We start from the raw sequence: 18,292 nt of genomic DNA, 5'->3' as shown, positions 1-18,292 counted from the left end.
AGAGCTGATTTGCATATCGCCATTTTCTAACCCAGGGTGGTGTGGAGTGCAAAAAAACGATGGATTTGGGCCCAGATCTTTTGACTGGGATGAATGTGTGACATTGATCCACATTCGGTCCATCACCTGTTTTGTTTGCAATACCGGATATACTGCGGCAGGCACGGGCCTACCGCCATGGGAAGGTGATTTTCGGTGCACTTAGGTTGGGGCACCTCAAGTGCTGAGCGGGTGTTCAGCCTGCGATGATGCGCCGTCCTGGAGGTCCGGACTGGTGAGGCTTTATGTGCGCAGTGTAGGCCTGAGTCAGCAGGCAGTGGGGGCCTTTTGCCACGTGGCGTTACCTCGAGGTTCACAGAGTTATTGGCACCTAAAGAGATGGGTGGGTGTACACTGCGATGTTGCTGTGTGCATTTATGTGATCTCTGCCATTGTGAAATCAAGACCCATAATCCCGTGTGTGACCTTGTGGCCCGCTGTGCGAGGCTGCATGATGTGGAGACAGCCACGGTTGTGGGCCCCGGGCTTGGAACTTGCACCGACACTTGGTGGGCTGTCTGGGAGACATGCCGGTGTTGAGAGGTGAGCAGTGAGGCCTGGGTGCGCAGGGGCGGGAAATCACAGCTGGGTGGCAGGAGGGGCTGGGGTGCAGCAGCCTGTGTGCACAGGGGCTGGCAAGCGATGATGGAGTGTGCATTTACATCAACTCTGCCATTCGTAAATCTGGACTCTGTTTCAGATAAGGGACCTTGTGGACTGCAGTGTATACCGGCATGTGGTTGGAGACAAACTAGTGGCAGCAGGTGAGCAGTGAGGCCTGGGTGCGCAGTGTCGGAACTCTCTCTCCCTCTCTTACTTTCACTGTCTCTCCCTCTCCCTCTCTTTCTCTCTCTTTCTCTTTCTCTCATTGTCTCTCTCTTTCTCTTTTACTCTCTCTCTCTCCCGCTCTTTCTTTCTCTCTGACTCTCTCCCTTTCTTGCTGTCTTTATTTCTCTCTCTCTCTCTGTCCTTTGATGAGCGCATGCCACACCTTCTAATTTTGAATTTTGTCTTGCGGGCGGGGACTTACAGATTGTCCAGAGTGTATAGGGAAATACATTTATCGCCACTTTGGCTGCGATAAAGTGCAGCTAACTTGGCGAAAAGTCCTTGAGAATATGCCCCAATGTGTTTTGCTGCATTGCATTGCGTGGCAAAATTATACATTTAGCTCCTCGTGCACGGCTAATTCATATGAAAAAAAGAACATGTTTGCGGATATGAAGAATACAAATGGAATTTCTAGTACAACATTAAATATTTAAAAAAAGCTATTAGATATGGTTTGTAAAACATTATTAGAATCTGTTTATATCAAGTGAGTTTTTAAATAAAAAAAAAGCTGCAGTTGATCACAATGTGTAGAAACATGCAGAAAGATTTCAACTTTCCTATAATTACCTAAGGAGTGAACAAATAAACATGCTGCTATAAATACGACCTTTCTGCTTGTTACTGACAGCTCAAATATATCTTGTTATAAGATATGCTTTCCGGTATGGTTATGGACTGGAATTAGAGTCCATTGTGAATGGGAAGGAGAACATTTCCAGTTTATGGACAATGCACAAAATATGCCTACAGTCGATGGAGGTACAAGATCAGGAATGAGCAAGAAATAAGAATTAAGAGGATGTCATGTTGATCTCTTGGGTTTTTCACCTGTAAAAGAAGGGAAGGTGGTTTTAGAGTGTTTGGTGGGTGGATAATGTTTATGGGAGGGGAGATAGGTTAGAGTTCCTTGTTATTACAATATTAGAGACTTGTATAGAGTCCCTACCTGTCCCTAATAGTCAGAGAATAGCAAAGACAAAAGTTGATGTATTGTAAACACAATGGGCTTCATTTATGAGAAAGTCATGCTGTCCAGGGCAGCAACTCCCCTTGCTGCGCAGCACAACAGTGAAAGGGCAGGAATGCACCGTATTTCAGTCAATATAGCACATTCCTGTCCTTACTCTTGTGCCGGTGCCCTTTTGGCAGACTAGGGCAGGCAGCCTTGCACCTTCCTTCACAAGAGCAATTGCATGATGCATATTCCTCTTTCTATGATGCCCATTATTATGTCGGGCGGATCCGCCCGACATATTCCCCCGCCCGCATGCAAATTCCCCCCGCCACATTACTATGGCGGGGAGACTTTCCGTCCGCAGGTTTACCGCCCGGTCGATGAGTCGACCGGGTGGAAAAGCTGTTAATATGATGGCGGTGTCTGGTGGACACCGCCATCCATATTAGAATGCATGTGGGGACATGCATTTCTGTGGCGCAATCACCACCATGGAAAGGCATGCGGTCTTCAACATTGGAGGCCCATAGCGGGCCCCCAGCGATTATGGGGGATGAGGGGTGCACATGGGGGGTACTTATGGTACCCCCCTGCATTTCAATGTACAACATGGCAGGTACCGTGCGGTGCCTGTCACGTTGTGCATTGAAATGCAAAACTTACATTTGTGGCATGTTACAAATGAGGGGTGCGCCCGCCAGAGTGGCGGGCGTATCCTAAATGTAGGTGCGGGACCGCCACACACATTGCGGTTGGTCCCATTTCCCGGGGCTATTGGGGCAGACAAAGTCCGCCCGCCATACTAATGAGCCCCTATGTATGCTGTATGATGCAGCACACAGAGAAAGAGGAAGTAATGTGGAGAAATAAAGATATTTCTCCTTGTTATGCCTACTTGGGAAGGTGTATGTTTTTGGCACATTCCCAGATTTACTAGATCTTGTAAGTATGACTTACTAGATCTCACTACATCTTGTAAGTATGTGTCACAATCCATGGACGTGACATGGGAATACCCAGGCAACTCCCATGGAACGTCTTCCCAAATTAGAATAACACAACACAGCAATTTGCACTGTTTTGCTTTACTCCCGATTTTTAAGCCCCTCAGAGCCACACAAAGTGAGTTTGCATGGCTTTAAACATATGACTTAGAGGTTTGCGTCACACATGTACCAGGTTGTGTGGTGCAAACATAATGCAAACCTCTCATAAATAAGCCCCTATTTGCAGTAAAAAAAAACATACAGACAAGCAAGAGTTGTTCTTCACCAATGGAAGAGCATTGAAGATATAGTGCTTTGGTGCCCCCTGGTGGTTAAATTGAATTAATTTACTCAAGAGAATATTATTTTCAAAGTGTTAACACAATACATTTTCCTTTGATAGTCTATGGTGGAAATTCCCTTGGCAGACTGTGCAGGTGAGAAGTCACAGTCTTGTGAGCTGCAGCTGGATTTCTTTTTGCCCAATCCTCACAGATAAACGTGTTTCACTGAAGGTATTTCTGCTCACCTTTGGATAGTACAACCATCAGGACACTGCTCCTGAATTGGATACAGCCGTTGCCAAGTACCACACATCAGCGGTTAGACTAAAGCAGGGGCGGCTCTAGGTTCTTGGTGGCCTAGGGCAGGGAGCGTAGGTAGGGGGCCCCGGAAGAGGGGGTCCGGGTGGGTCGGAGCCCCCCAGAGCTCAGGAGGGGGGGTCAGGGTGTTAGGAAGTGGAACAGAGCCGGAGACTGGCAAATCCCTGCCAGGGGCCGCCACTCAAATATGTATCCATCCTCAGAGGATAATTAGATTAAGGATATATATTGGCATGGAGGCCCCTGGGGGTTGGTGGCCCTGTGCAGGTGCAAAGCTTGCACATGCCTAAGTCCGCCCCTGACTAAAGCATTGTTGTGTGGTGGTCGCCATCACTGCACTGAAATACATTGTAACGCATTTATAGCACCTCCCTCAGCTGTCAAGCCGAGCACTAGCTGCTAATTAGCACCACTGACATGAAGCTGGACACTCTCAGTCTACACTGCTTGCAGCATTCTTGGGGGCTAGTTCAGCTCGCTCTGGGCTGAATTTAGAGGCTACTGTATAACTGCTTCATCCGTCGCACATCATTCAGATTCACTTATGTTGCATGATGACTCAAGTGAATCAGTGTCTGCCTGATATGCCCAGCCCAATGGTTTCTTCCGACAGGCACTGACTACACACATCAATAGGCATGCCCTGGCACCCGCGGCATGAGCAGGCAGTACAACAGTTAGTATAAATTTGCCAGCAGGCACCATGCATTGTCATGCCATGCAACCGTAATGTGGTGACAGCCGTGACCCAACTCAGACTGTGGTCACTGCCGGAGTGGCCATACTTCAATTTCAGCAGGCAGCCTGCATGAGTCATCAAGTCCTGGACAGAGGCCACTGTCCGCAGCCCGGGCCGTGCAGGGGGAAGTCGTCATTGTGGGTCCAACTAGCTTTGAACCAGGCATGCTGATGCTAAACCCTGTTCACCCATACCAGACATGCTGTTGAAGCGGCCTGATCACTGCAAGCACTCTATCGTAGCTTGCTGAGTCTGAGGATGGCGGCCATAACTCAGGTTGGGAACCCTGAGGATGATAGACCCCTCACCTTGCTCAATCTTTCCCAGCACTGTGGCAGTTAAATAAACAAAGCATTAATATTATTTACATTGGGATTCATCAGCTCCTCTGAATGTTAAAAACAGATTTCTCACTCAGTTTCAAGAAAATACTTCTTCTGATTGGTATTTTCCCCATATGCAAAATGATATCTTTAACACATTTCTGATTAAAAATATTCGTTTCCACAAAACATACATTGTAAAACCATGTTTCCATGTATTTTAGGTGGGGTCATGATTTTCTTCATTATTAATGTAAAATTCAGCGGTCTTTTAATCTTACAAGTAGTGTTTAAGTTTAAGAGGTTGGCTCTTGAGTGTTGATCCCCTTATCATTCCTTTATAATATTTGGCAAGTCTAATGCATATCTTAGGCTTTATTTAAAAATAAAAATCACCAAATGCAATAGAAATTGTCAATAAACTTCATTAGAAAAATTCAGAAAGAAACAGCAGTATATGTTTGACTCCACTGTGACAAGCAGATATTTGGTGTGTTGTGGGAGAGCACTCATTACCCCTTTGAATTACTACTGACGCTGTAAGGCCAATTCTTAGATGAGACGTCTACCTTGGAGTGTAGGCAGCTGCCTAACTCTTCAAAGCAACAGGCTTTAGGCAGTCAAAAACAGTGGACTCAAAGTTACATTCAAATGAGCCAATTTCCCCCCAAAGTGGAGCTGAACAGTAACAAATTAACTTTCATCCTTCGGAAGTGATTTAGTGATGTCACCTGAAATAAACACATTTTGAGCTGCTCTGCTAACTTACCCCATTGGAGATTTCACAGCTTAACCTCATTTGACAGCTCCGCCGAAGCATTGTACTTGCAGTGTCACAGATTAAGCTAGACAGCAGTACTCTCAGCTATGCACAGCTGTCATGGGTGTTCGGTGGTTGGGGCCCTCTCATCACTGTAATGCACTGAAGACTCTATCCTATCACTAACGTTTCCAGAAGTAAAAATACAGCATTTCTGGATATTAAGAGCTCTCAAAGGCAGTTGAGGTTCAGTGAGATGCAGTACCTTGGGATGGGGCTGCTCTTAGAAGCATCTCTCACAATGAGGGGCTCCAAGTTTCAAAGGTGCCCCTGTCCAGGAACTATGTTTTCCACTTCCTTTTCACTGGAAAAGTTTATGAGCTCCTGTCCAGCTGTAAGACTTTGACACACATTACACACACCTGGGATCATATCTCAAAACGTAAAGCAGAATCAATAACCGCAGTTCAAAAGCTCAGGATATCCAACAGCACATGGGTTTTGTAAACAGATGAACCATATCTGAAATTCATATATCTAACTGGGCATAACTTTTTATTTTTTGCATGCATAAAGGTATCATAAGGCAATGAAGTGTCGCACACAATCACAATGCAAACACGGAAATTTCACACATATACAGACAAACTTGGCAGCTATGATCTTCTCCAATGAATCCTAATTTAATTTACTAACTGAGAGCATGTCACCATGAGCCTAAGTTGAGTCTTTTTGAAAAAATTACAGTGAGGCACTAGGTTAGCACCTTTTCATTTCTAGTGCTTTGCAGCAGTTTTAAGATCTTCTTAAAGATTCTTCTTGTTCAAATGGGTGTAACCTCTGATATTTATATGTTTCTCTCCTATACATTGCTTGGTTAGGCTCACAAAAAAACGTAAACCATAGTCACTGACTGTCACTCATAATTACACTGAAATTATAAAAGTGTCAATCATAAACAATCTGAAACCTTGGCAGTTTTGTGGGTCCCAAGACTCAGTGCTAAGGCACCACAGGATTCCGGTTGATCTCTGGGTGGTGGTCCTGAACATCGTGCAGAGGACTTCATCTGCTGGGTCTTACCTCAACCGTGTCACATCCCAGTGTCCCCTCCACTATCTCAGTAGTCACAATTTAAAAATGGTCATCTGTTCCAAAACAGGCACCACATGAGACTTCTGAGGAATTGCTGGCTTCATGTTGATCTTTGATTTTCAGTTCTAAGCCTCATACAGAAGACCCCGGATGTCACTTACAAGCAGGCTGCACCGTTGTTGAGTCACTTTGTTTGATGCTACATCAGCGCAAGTCCTTCAATCACACCTATGAGGTGAAGCAAAGCCACTCTGCATGCCTTTGCATGGCCTCATAGATATGGAGTAAGACAAAGCAGCGCACGTCCCTGCCAAGCCGTACTCAACATCAAGGAGGCATTCCATGGACATTGATGTGGGGTTTCCCATGCAACATCCATGGATTTTGACGCTGCCCCAGATTTGCTTAATCATGTAAACCTCGGGCAGAGCCAAAAACATACAGCTCCTCAGAGCAGGCATAACAAGGAGAAATATTTTTACTTCTCATTTTTTCTGCTTTCCATGTGTTGTGCAACACACATAGAATGAGTAAAACACCTCTTGGTATGTTTTGAGTGAGGAGGTATATTTTCCAGCTCAAAAACAATCCTGCATGAAATGGAGGCACCCTTGCACCATGGGGAAAGGGTGCCTACATTGGTGCTAGGCAGCAACGTGTTTGCCACAGCAGGGGTAAAAGGACAGGAATGCACCTTACTTCATAAATACAGTGCATTTCTGCCCTTTCACATTGGCATAGGGAAGCACAGCAAGAAGACTTGAGGCGCTGCCCTATGTCAATTCCTCATAAATTATACCCTTAGTCTGCCCAAGAAATTCTTAGATGTTGCATACACTGGTGAGAAAAAGCTTTAACTCTTTTTAGACTGAAAATCCCATGGTTAGTGATCCAGCCAGACACATTATTTGTTGAACATACACCAACTTTATTTTATTGTCCTATCTCATCAAAATACTATTTCATATTAATCTGAGCCTTGAGAACGCTAATTGGGTACACACTAGCTCAGTGGCACAATGATAATCATGCCATACTCTCTATGACACTTTCAGCTTGCTATACAGCACTCTCAACTCCTGTTGCTTCTACTCTTCTAGACACCATAGATGCAATCAACTAAATGGTAACAGAATGCCTAGTGTTGCTAACACCTCCAGTCAACACTTAAGGGGTGGTTCCGATTTCAGTCGGAAGGGCATCGAATTGGGTTCGGCATTAGCCTATCGGATTCGGAGGCTGAATTTCTGCCCGGTTCATAAACGGGTCCGGACGTGAAAGTACGATGCGAACAAGCGCAAAATCTCTGTCCGAATAATTTCGTGATCCGAACCGCTCTGTACGTCTCGGCCGTAAGCTAACCGTGGTGTGAAATGGAGGCGAATTCCAACCGAGCCAGTACGATGCTCGATTTGGACAGCAGGATCGAGTCGGAGCTTCCGACTCACAACAACGCCCAGAGTTGGTCTTTGGGGGTCCGCATCAGACCCCCTGTTACCTGCAGCCTTATGACTTGGACACAGGGGGAGACCCATGGGTCTCCCCAACACAGGCATGTACGGTGCGGATAACATCAACGCATACCCACTGTAGGGGGTGCACTTGTCCTCACGTACCCATTCAGTCAATGGGAGCCCTTGTATGCATCGTACGATCAGCTCTCTTTGACTTCTATGGGAGTCTGATCGAACCCAGTCCGACAGCATACGGCCGCATCGTACTCGCTCGGTAGGACAGCAGGAGTCCAGATCGGTCAGAAAACACCCCGGTTGGGGCTCGGTTGGAGTGCTTTCCAACCAAGATCAGAATCGGCCCCTAAATAACACCTATGTCAGAATTTCAGAAAGATGGAAACCTGCTGGACAACTACCCCTTGGCTTCTTCAGGGATCAAGTTCTTCCTTCAATAGCCAACAGTTTGTGGGCTCTAACCTCCCCTGTGGGTCTACTCTGGAAACAGTTATATGTCAGAATATAATTATGACAAGTATTGACTCAAAGAAAAAAACATGAATTTGGTCACATATAGCCTCATTGGGTGAAGCTTTTCTCTGTTCAACCCCAATGGAGCATTATTTTTGCAAATTACATTTAAGATACAATACTCATGTCCGTCAATATTCAGGTAATGATGTTCTAGGGCCACACCCTGGAAGCTTGCTCTGCCATGTATAAAGCAGACATTCACTTAGAAGCAGGAGTCTTCTTCCCCTGCACCTCAGCAGGGGAAACACTTACAAATATCAAGCTGACTGTGTATTAAGACTGAAATGTTATCATCTCCCTACCTGAAAGGAACACATGACTGCTTCCCTATCAATCACAATGATCTAACAGTCTGCGGAGTCTGTGTGTGTCTACATCAAAGTAATGAAGGCAGTGGACCAACAACACACCTTATTGATATATTTCACTGGGAAGCAGCCATTATAACACAGGCATTACAACGTAATGCCATTACAAAGCAACTTTTACAACGTCAATGCTATTACAACACATTCCATTACAGCGAATGCTAATTCAATGCAAATGCTATCACAACGAATGCCATCACAACGCATAGCATGGTAAGTTTATTTTTTAAAAATTCTATAATTATATGATACTGTTTCATTTTAGTGTAAAATAAACAGTAAAAGATATATGTTTTTTTTTTTAACTGTTTATGATATGTGCAAATACTTTTAATAAATACTTCTAAAGTATTACTCTGTAATATATATTAATATTCTAATTAAATATCCTTTAATAATAAAAAATGAAACAGTTACCTATTAGAACATATTTTTTAAATATATATATATAATATAAATTAAATTATTACTCAGGTATTAATTATTACTCAGACATTCATTTAAAAATAAAAAGTAATTTTTCACTCAGGTATTATTTTAAAAATATGTTTTAGTTTAAATATGATTTAAATACTTTTAATAAATACTACTAATGTATTTCTCGGTAATATAAAGTCATATTCTAACTAAATAAATGTTGTAAATAGAAGACTTGAGCCGGGTATCATTTAGGCTGCTTTATTCATTATAGTCAAGTGTTCAAGATGTTAATAATAAGTTACAGAGAAGACCCACCAGGAGTGACCAGCATGTCACTCGGCCTGCCTGGTTCCAACTGCCAGTTGTCACCAGGCTAAGCCCCAAACATTCCATGATGTCACCCAAGGTTCTAGTGGTGACATCATGTGAATGACTATGAAAACCCAGAGGTAGAAAAGAGATAGGTTAAATACAACACATCTCCTTTCTTTAGGGAAATCAACAAGATGAAAATATAATAGATAAAATTAGCTTGAGTGTACACATCCAGACAAAAGTACACAGTACATTCTGAAAGATAGGTTATTAAGATTAGTGTACAAATGGATTTACAAGTACATAACACCCATTCCAAAGATAGAGTTACTAACACATCCCAAAGACAACTCGTCCCAAACACAACTAGACCCAAACACGAGTCCCAAGACCCATCCCCTTTCCTTGGGAAACACAAACACAAATTGATTTTGTGCCAAAATTAATGGAGTCCACTTTGCTCCGTAACGGGGTACAACCCTCCCCGTGAACTGCACCTTGGCGTAATCATTGCTCCGTCCCCAATTTTCTAAATGGGGCACACAACGGGGTACAACTCTCCCCATGAACTGCACCTTGGAGTAACCATTGCTCTGCCCCCAATTTCCTAGGGGGATACTCACCACCCTTAAATTTTTAAAACATACTCTAAACCGTAACGGGGTACTTCTCTCCCCGTGAACCATAACTGTCCCAAAACCATAGATGAGACAGGGTACACTTCTTTTAAATAGAAGTATAGAAGTTTATAAATTACAACTCACAACCACACATGGAAACCGTGTATACAGATTTCAACTCCTCCTACAATAAACTGGCCTATAGGGCCCTCCTGACCCCATATACAACATGCTATAAATGCACACCACCCTGTAGGTGCACAATAATAGGGCACTTGCCGCTCACACGACACTCACAACAGCTGGAAATACTCTGTGTGACTCACAACAGTCCAAACACAACACACTATAGATGTACTCACTGTACTCGCCATTAACCTGCCACCAACAATACCTAAAAGAAAACACTCTCACCCTGAAACATGCTGCACAAAGCACACTCCACGCCAAAATGAACAGAAATGAGACTAAAGAACCACTACACACTCACCAACCACCACTCCCTGAAAGCACGAGACAAACACTAAAAATGACCAGCAAAAATAATGTTAAAGAAAGTCCCATGCTCCTGTGAGCGGTCTCTCACCCGAGGGTATCTTGTCTTCAAAAGGCGGACTGCTCTCCAAAAGACATATGTCTCAGCCCATGTAGCAGTAGCCTTGTAAAAGTGTTCACAACCTCCAGTCTGCCCGACAATCCTCGTCGCCAAAAATGTTGTAAATAGAAGCCTGGAGCCGGGTATCATTTAGGTTGCTTTATTCATTATAGTCAAGGCTTCAAGATGTTAATAATAAGTTACAGAGAAGACCCACCAGGAGGGACCAGCTTGTCACTCGGCCTGCCTGGTTCCAACTGCCAGTTGTCACCAGGCTAAGCCCCAAACACTCCATGATGTCACCCAAGGTTCTAGTGGTGACATCATGTGAATAACTATGAAAACCCAGAGGTAGAAAAGAGACAGGCTAAATACAACAATACACTTTTATGAAAAAAAGAAAAAGTTACCTAATATATAAAAAAAATATAAATATATATAACGGAATGAATAATTACATTCTTTTTCAGTAATTTATATAAACAAATAATTTAATGTATTACTAAGGTATTATTAAAAAAATACAATTTAAATTTAGTATAAAATAAACTGTTAAAGTTATTTGTTATTATTTTTATAATATACTGTATAAGATATGTGCAAATACTTTTAATAAATACTACTAAAGTATTACTCTGTAATATATAGTAATATTATAATAAAATACTCTTTTATAAAAAAATGTAAATGTTACCTATTATAATTAAAATATTAGTAAATATATTAAAACAAATGCATAATTAAAATATTACTCGGGTATCAATTTTAAAAATATAATTTAATGTTTTACTCAGGAATTATTTAAATATTTTAAAATAGGATGCATCTAAATGTTAAGGAAATAGTAAATGTTATAACTATAAATTATAGTAAATATATGTTGGAAAAAATGTCCCTTTTCATAGGAGATCAGCATAAAGTTAAGATCATTTATATTATATAAAATGCATACTGTAGGGGTAAAATGTATTGTAAGGAGTGATGAGGGAGGTGTTTAGAAATAGAAAATGTGTTTTAGATGATTTTCAAGTATGAAAATCAACAATGTTGCCATAGTAGGACCTCGTTGGGTCACCTGTTTTCAAAACTATTAATGTTTATTAAGATTAATAACCAGATGTATGTATTAAATAAACAGTATATTTTGAAATGTATGTCTCATTTTCATTGCGAATTGTTAAAAAATTGAGGATCGTCGCGTTTATGGAATTAGGATCGTGCTTGTTTTTTTTGCCTTTTTAGGAAACGATAATGATTTTTTTCGGGAATTTTCAAGAGGATGCCTATATTTTTGGTTTTCAAAATGTGGTCATTTTTGAAAAAAGAAGAAGAAAAAAATCACTTTAGGAAAAGGAAATTCAGATTGTTCAAGTATCGGACTGGATTGCAACGGTCGATTTGAATGTGTTATGTAAGAACAAAGATTTTCCTTTTTACTATTTTTTTTGGTGAGTGCACATGTTTTGAAGTAATATCTTTGTGCAAATAGATTTTTTTTTAAAACGCTTTGGATTTACACAAATCCTGGTGTATTATTGTTTATGGTTTACACATTTTGAGAAAGGACGCTTGGTGAAGAGATGAAAAGAAGAAAAGACCAAGAGTTGAAAAATGAAAACATCACAAGGTAAGGTGACCCGACTTTAAATTTTAAATTTTCAAAGGAATGCCAAATTGTATAGGGATTTTTTTTAGGGCAAGTAATAGGGTTGTGTGAGTTAGTAATTTTAAAAATATAATTTAATGTTTTACTCAGGAATTATTTAAATATTTTAAAATAGGATGCATCTAAATGTTAAAGAAATAGTAAATGTTATAACTATAAATTATAGTAAATATATGTTGGAAAAAATGTCCCTTTTCATGGGAGATCAGCATAAAGTTAAGATCATTTATATTATATAAAATGCATACTGTAGGGGTAAAATGTATTGTAAGGAGTGATGAGGGAGGTGTTTAGAAATAGAAAATGTGTTTTAGATGATTTTTAAGTATGAAAATCAACAATGTTGCCATAGCAGTCCTCGTTGGGTCACCTGTTTTCAAAACTATTAATGTTTATTTATATTAATAACCAGATGTATGTATTAAATAAACAGTATATTTTGAAATGTATGTCTCATTTTCATTGCGAATTGTTAAAAAATTGAGGATCGTCGCGTTTATGGAATTAGGATCATGCTTGTTTTTTTTGCCTTTTTAGGAAACGATAATGATTTTTTTTGGGAATTTTCAAGAGGATGCCTATATTTTTGGTTTTCAAAATTTGGTCATTTTTGAAACAAGAAGAAGAAAAAAATCACTTTAGGAAAAGGAAATTCAGATTGTTCAAGTATCGGACTGGATTGCAACGGTCGATTTGAATGTGTTATGTCAGAACAAAGATTTTCCTTTTTACTATTTTTTTTTGGTGAGTGCACATGTTTTGAAGTAATATCTTTGTGCAAATAGATTTTTTTTTTAAAACGCTTTGGATTTACACAAATCCTGGTGTATTATTGTTTATGGTTTACACATTTTGAGAAAGGGCGCTTGGTGAAGAGATGAAAAGAAGAAAAGACCAAGAGTTGAAAAATGAAAACATCACAAGGTAAGGTGATCCGACTTTAAATTTTAAATTTTCAAAGGAATGCCAAATTGTATAGGGATTTTTTTTAGGGCAAGTAATAGGGTTGTGTGAGTTAGTAATGCAGGATTTGGGCAAGATTATCGAGGTAGTCTGAAGCCACACACTACGTAAACTGTTGTTGTGCAACCAATAGTCTTCCCGACATTTCCTTTGACCTTTTGGAAATACGTGAATTCAGACTACCTGTTAATGCTTGTGCTAATCTCATTTCTTGTAAACTTTGCTCCTTCCTCAAAATTTCCAAAAAATGATAGAGATTAGGATGATGTTTGTAAATTGTATGATTGAAGGAGTTGCGCCATCCCTCTAATGCATTGTTTGTTTTGGCTCCTTCTTCTAAGCAGGTTGAGTAGCAGTTGGACCACTCCACATTGAAACGTGTCTTCCTCCTGCGACCCGACATTCTTAGATGGTCAATCCATGTGTCTTCAAAATAATTTAGTAGCGATGCCAATTTTTCCTCATTTGTAGTAAAGTAGTCAGATTCAGTAATGGAAGTGTAGAACTTGTCTACACTGTCAGGAGGAACACAGCAAAGGGCAGTTCGTTTTTAGAGTTCAAACTGAAGTTTGCTAACAGACATATAATCCTCAAATAAGGATGTTTTTTGTATTTCAAGCCAAAATTCCTGTTAAAAGTGGAAAAAACCTCCTTGAATTTGGTTATCCGTGTACATTTTGGTAATAGTATTAATCATTGCAAATTCAAAATCAATTATTACTTTTCTAGGACTTTTGTTAGATGTTTTGGATTTTACCACTGTTAAAAGTTCAGTGTATGTTGAGGGCGGGCTTGTTTATCTGGTAGCAAACTGAAAACCAAGGGGACTACTGCGTTGTTAATTTGTGCGTGCAAAGTGTATATTTGGTTGAATGGATGGGGTGTGCTTTTAAACGTCTCATCCATCTTCCAAATATCACTATTCTCCAACCTAACAAGATTACAGGGCATGGTAAAGATTAGGATTCTTTTCTTAGGGTTTTTATTGTCCTGCAATAGGAAAGGTTCATTTGAAACAGAAACACAGAGTTCAGGAGTAATAATTATATCAGAAAAGGTTCGGGGTGTTAATCTTTGAAGGTTACTTGCCTGTATTTCTCGTTGTACAATACGTCTCAGGTTAGGAATAATGGGCATACTGCTGGCAATATGTCTTGGAACGTGTTGTGCTACCTCCCTCAAAATAGAACCACAGTTGTCGGTAGAGGGGGATGCAATATTTTTAATTTTATTAATTGTTTCTCTAACCTCAATCTCCATTGCAGAGGCAGAGTGGTTATGTTTTGTGGTTTTTACCAAAAGTAACTGCTGGTTAGTATTTTTATAGCTAGTTGAATGTCTGGAGAAACTGAAATTAGTCAAATAAATGAAGGTTTTAACAATTTTGAGATTTATTTTCCATGGACTATTCCAATGAGAAAAAAGGATATAGGGGACTGGAAAGAAAGAAAAAATGAATGTTGCAATCAGGTTGCATTCTATTCACCTTTTTTGAAGTCTTTTATTGCTTCTAGTTGTATTCAAATTTGGAATAATTGTTGTGGATGGTCTCTGGCTGCTTTCTCTTCTGTATTAAAGTTTTTTGTTGCTCTTTCATTTGTATCTGGAAGAATAAAAGAATAGTAATGTATTTTAATGAAATTTTTAAACTAATGTTTGTTGCAAGGTTGAAAAAAGGGTTTTTTGGTTGCTTTTGCCTATTTGCGAAATAAACTCACCTTTTAAGTTTGTTTTGAAGTACTTAAAAGGTTGTTCATTTTGTTTGGATATAAGAATGTGCTGCAAACAATGTTTAGAAAATGTTATGCTTTTGCTTTGTATGTTTACATTTTTAATTGCATGTTTCATTCAAGTTTTTGCATAATCATGTACCTGTATTAGTGATGTCTTGATGTTGATAGTGACAATGAGATGATTTTAAAAAGGAACGTTCATCTTGTTTTTTGTAGTGTTATATGTGGAGAATTCAAAATTTTTAGAAAAGTAAATTAAAACCCCACCACGATCCAGCATTTTCAATGAGGCAAGCACCCCTTTTGAGTTGGAACAGTAACTTAAAATCCCACCACTATCCAGCATTTTCAATGAGGCAAGCACCCCATTTGAGTTGGAACAGTAAATTAAAATCCCACCACTGTCCAGCATTTTCGATGATGCAAGCCCCTAACACCCTCCTGCGTTTTACCTCAGTCATTTATTCTTTGGATTTTCAATCATAATTAAAATCCGACAACTATCCATTGTTTATCCTGTCCCTGTCACCTCTTTTAGTAGGAAGAGTATTTATACCAAAAAGTATTCTACATTTTTCCGAATGCGGGAACCATTTTGGTGTTTTAATGTAAAAAAATATTACTTTTTTTATTTATCACAACTAACCACTAGTTATTTCCATGAAGCAAATAATTTTCAAAAATCAATTACTAAAGTAATTTTTAAAATATAGATTTGATCAAATATCTTTTTTTAATATTATATTTTATATGTTTTTTTAATAGTACTATTTACTTACTTTTGAAATGTAACGTCCAAAAAAGGTGAGTCACCTTCACCAATTTCAAGATAGCTTCGACAAGATTCTTAAAAAAATTAACATATTTTGTAACATAATTCTTTTTTTGATAACAGATATATTACTAATGTAAGTTATCTATAATACTTACTTTTAATATTGGTTTGGTAAATTTGCGATGTGACACTGTCTGGCAGCAGAATGCGTGTGGTGCCTCTGGTAGTCAGGTAACCACTGAGTTTAAAATGGTGGTCGGCTCCTTTTTATACTTTTTTGTATTGTACCTAAATTTTTACAAAAATATGTTCTTGTATATTTATTTTCTGGCATTCATATGCTGTGTAAAACATTAATTTAATTTATGTTAATGTATTTTTCTGTTACCTTTGCTATAGTTTGTTTTGTCCTCCATTTTGTCTACTTGAGGGTGAAGTTCATTTCATTGAAAGTGTTGTAGGACTTAAGCCTCTGTCAGTTTTTAAAATGGTGGATCCTTTGTTTACCTACCTGTAGTTTGCGTTTTTTTGCATTGCGTTTTATATTGCATGCATATATTTTGTTTTAATTTTAAATGCAAAGATTGTGTCTTGATAAATGTATTAATAAGTTTTAAAATGTACGATTATTATTAAAGTAATAAAATTAGTAGCCAAGTATTAATTTATTACACAATTATTTTTTTTCTTCATTAGTGTTGTTGTTTTTTACCACATTTTAATATACTTCCCCACCCAAAGCCCCAATTTTCCCTGCATCCTGTTCCAGGGGATTATTATACATTTTTTTAAAAATGCGTTATAAAAGTAAGCGTTGTGTTGTTTTGCGTTGTAATGGCACATTTAGGGGCCGATTCCGATTCAGTAAAATCCAGTCTGAATCGTTGTACGGAGCCTTTTTCGCGTACGAATCGTACAGAGAACCGTACCCATACGTACAATTTAATACAATGTGTACCCAATGCAGTTCTCCGTACGATTTGTACCAAAGCCCGTAAGACACACTGATACGTACGAATCGTATTCAGAACACGCAGTACCCGACGTCCGTATGGTTCGAAGCAGCTTTTTACGACCCAGCAAGTACAATTCGTGTCGACAGTACTCCGTACAACGCTTTTGCTACGGGAGTTTAAAACGTCCGGAAAACCAGATTTTGGCTCGAAATGCCTATGAAACTGACCCCCATGTGTACGTTGCGTACAAATCATTATTGCAGGGATTCGGTGCATTGGGGTACGGTGAGTACACCCCTGGATTACATGGGTATGGTGCGTATGTCCCTGTGCGTACCCCCCATGAATGTAGGTGTGCGGTGCATAGGGGTACGGTCTGTATACCCCAAGGTCGTACTTGTACGGTGCGTATACCCCCTGCGTACTCCCCTTAAATTTAGGGGTACGGTGCTTATGCGATAGTGTAGATCTCCGTACGAATTGCTCATACCCAACGTATCCGTACGAATCGTATCCCCATTCCCCGGTCCGAATCGTACTTGGCGGGTCGTACGGCATGTTTACGATTCGTACGGTTTACTGTGCGGGTCCATGTCGTACAGACAAACCCTTGACTTTCGTACGGTTCGCGACGATTCGTACATATTTCGAGGCAACGGATCGTACTACGCGATTCGACGGATTACTACGATTCATACGTAAACGGCTATGAATACGAATCGTCGTACGGATTTGTTTCCCGAATCGGAACCGACCCCTTAATGTATTACATATATTTGCTTGGTAATGGTATGCGTTGTAAAAACTTGCATTGTAGAAGTACTTGCGATGTAAAAATTGCGTTGTAATTGTATGCATTGTAAAGTCATACAACCGTTTTTCACCAGACCCAAAAATGCATGCCTCATCCCTCTTGGGGTAAGTCATTGCACGAAACTGGATACAAGTGGTGCTATCTACTAGGGACTTCACAAATAAATCAAATATGCTTCTTAGTGGTATACCAATTCTAACATTTTTAAAGAGGAGCTCACAAGCACTTTGCCACTGGTCAGCAGTAGTAAGGTGTAAACAGTCCAATGGGCAGGAAAAACAAATACAGGAAAAGAAGGCAAAAATATGGGGGAAAACCACATAAAAGATGATCGTTGCCAACAGTGACGAAGGCTCAAAGATACATGAAGAAGGCTGATTCCAATTTCCAAACCAAAAAAACGTGTCATGTTGCCATCACCACAGTAGCCAGGTGCAAAGGTATGAAAAGTATCAAGGTCAATTTAATGACATATTTTGTTTGCCTAGGCCGCTTTCCCTGTGTTTACTTGTTCCCATCCAACAAAATGTGATGTGGCAGAGCAGGATGAATATGGGAACACACAGGAAAGTCCCACAAATATAAGTGCATTCTGTGTTGAAAAAGTGTGGAAAATTGGTGTGGGGGACATTGGCCGGAGGTGGAGTAGAACATGGGGATTATCAGCTACAGAGTTTGATCATCTGCAAATTTTAGACTACTCTGTCAGAGGTGAGTGGGCGTTTTCTTGCTAGTCCTGCGAAGGAGCT

General features: G+C 39.9%; 1 protein-coding gene across 1 annotated transcript in view; it reads right to left on the bottom strand.

Moving 5' to 3' along the window:
• Window positions 1-18,292, bottom strand: part of LOC147701146 (uncharacterized) — a 122,870-nt gene that overhangs the window by 34,265 nt on the left and 70,313 nt on the right. The gene's annotated exons all lie outside the window — the stretch shown is intronic.

Source organism: Lissotriton vulgaris, chromosome 7 (genome assembly GCF_964263255.1).
Source record: "Lissotriton vulgaris chromosome 7, aLisVul1.2, whole genome shotgun sequence".
Classification (NCBI taxonomy): domain Eukaryota; kingdom Metazoa; phylum Chordata; class Amphibia; order Caudata; family Salamandridae; genus Lissotriton; species Lissotriton vulgaris.
The sequence above is the reverse complement of the archived record's forward strand: the minus strand, read 5'-3'. Positions and strand labels throughout refer to the sequence as shown.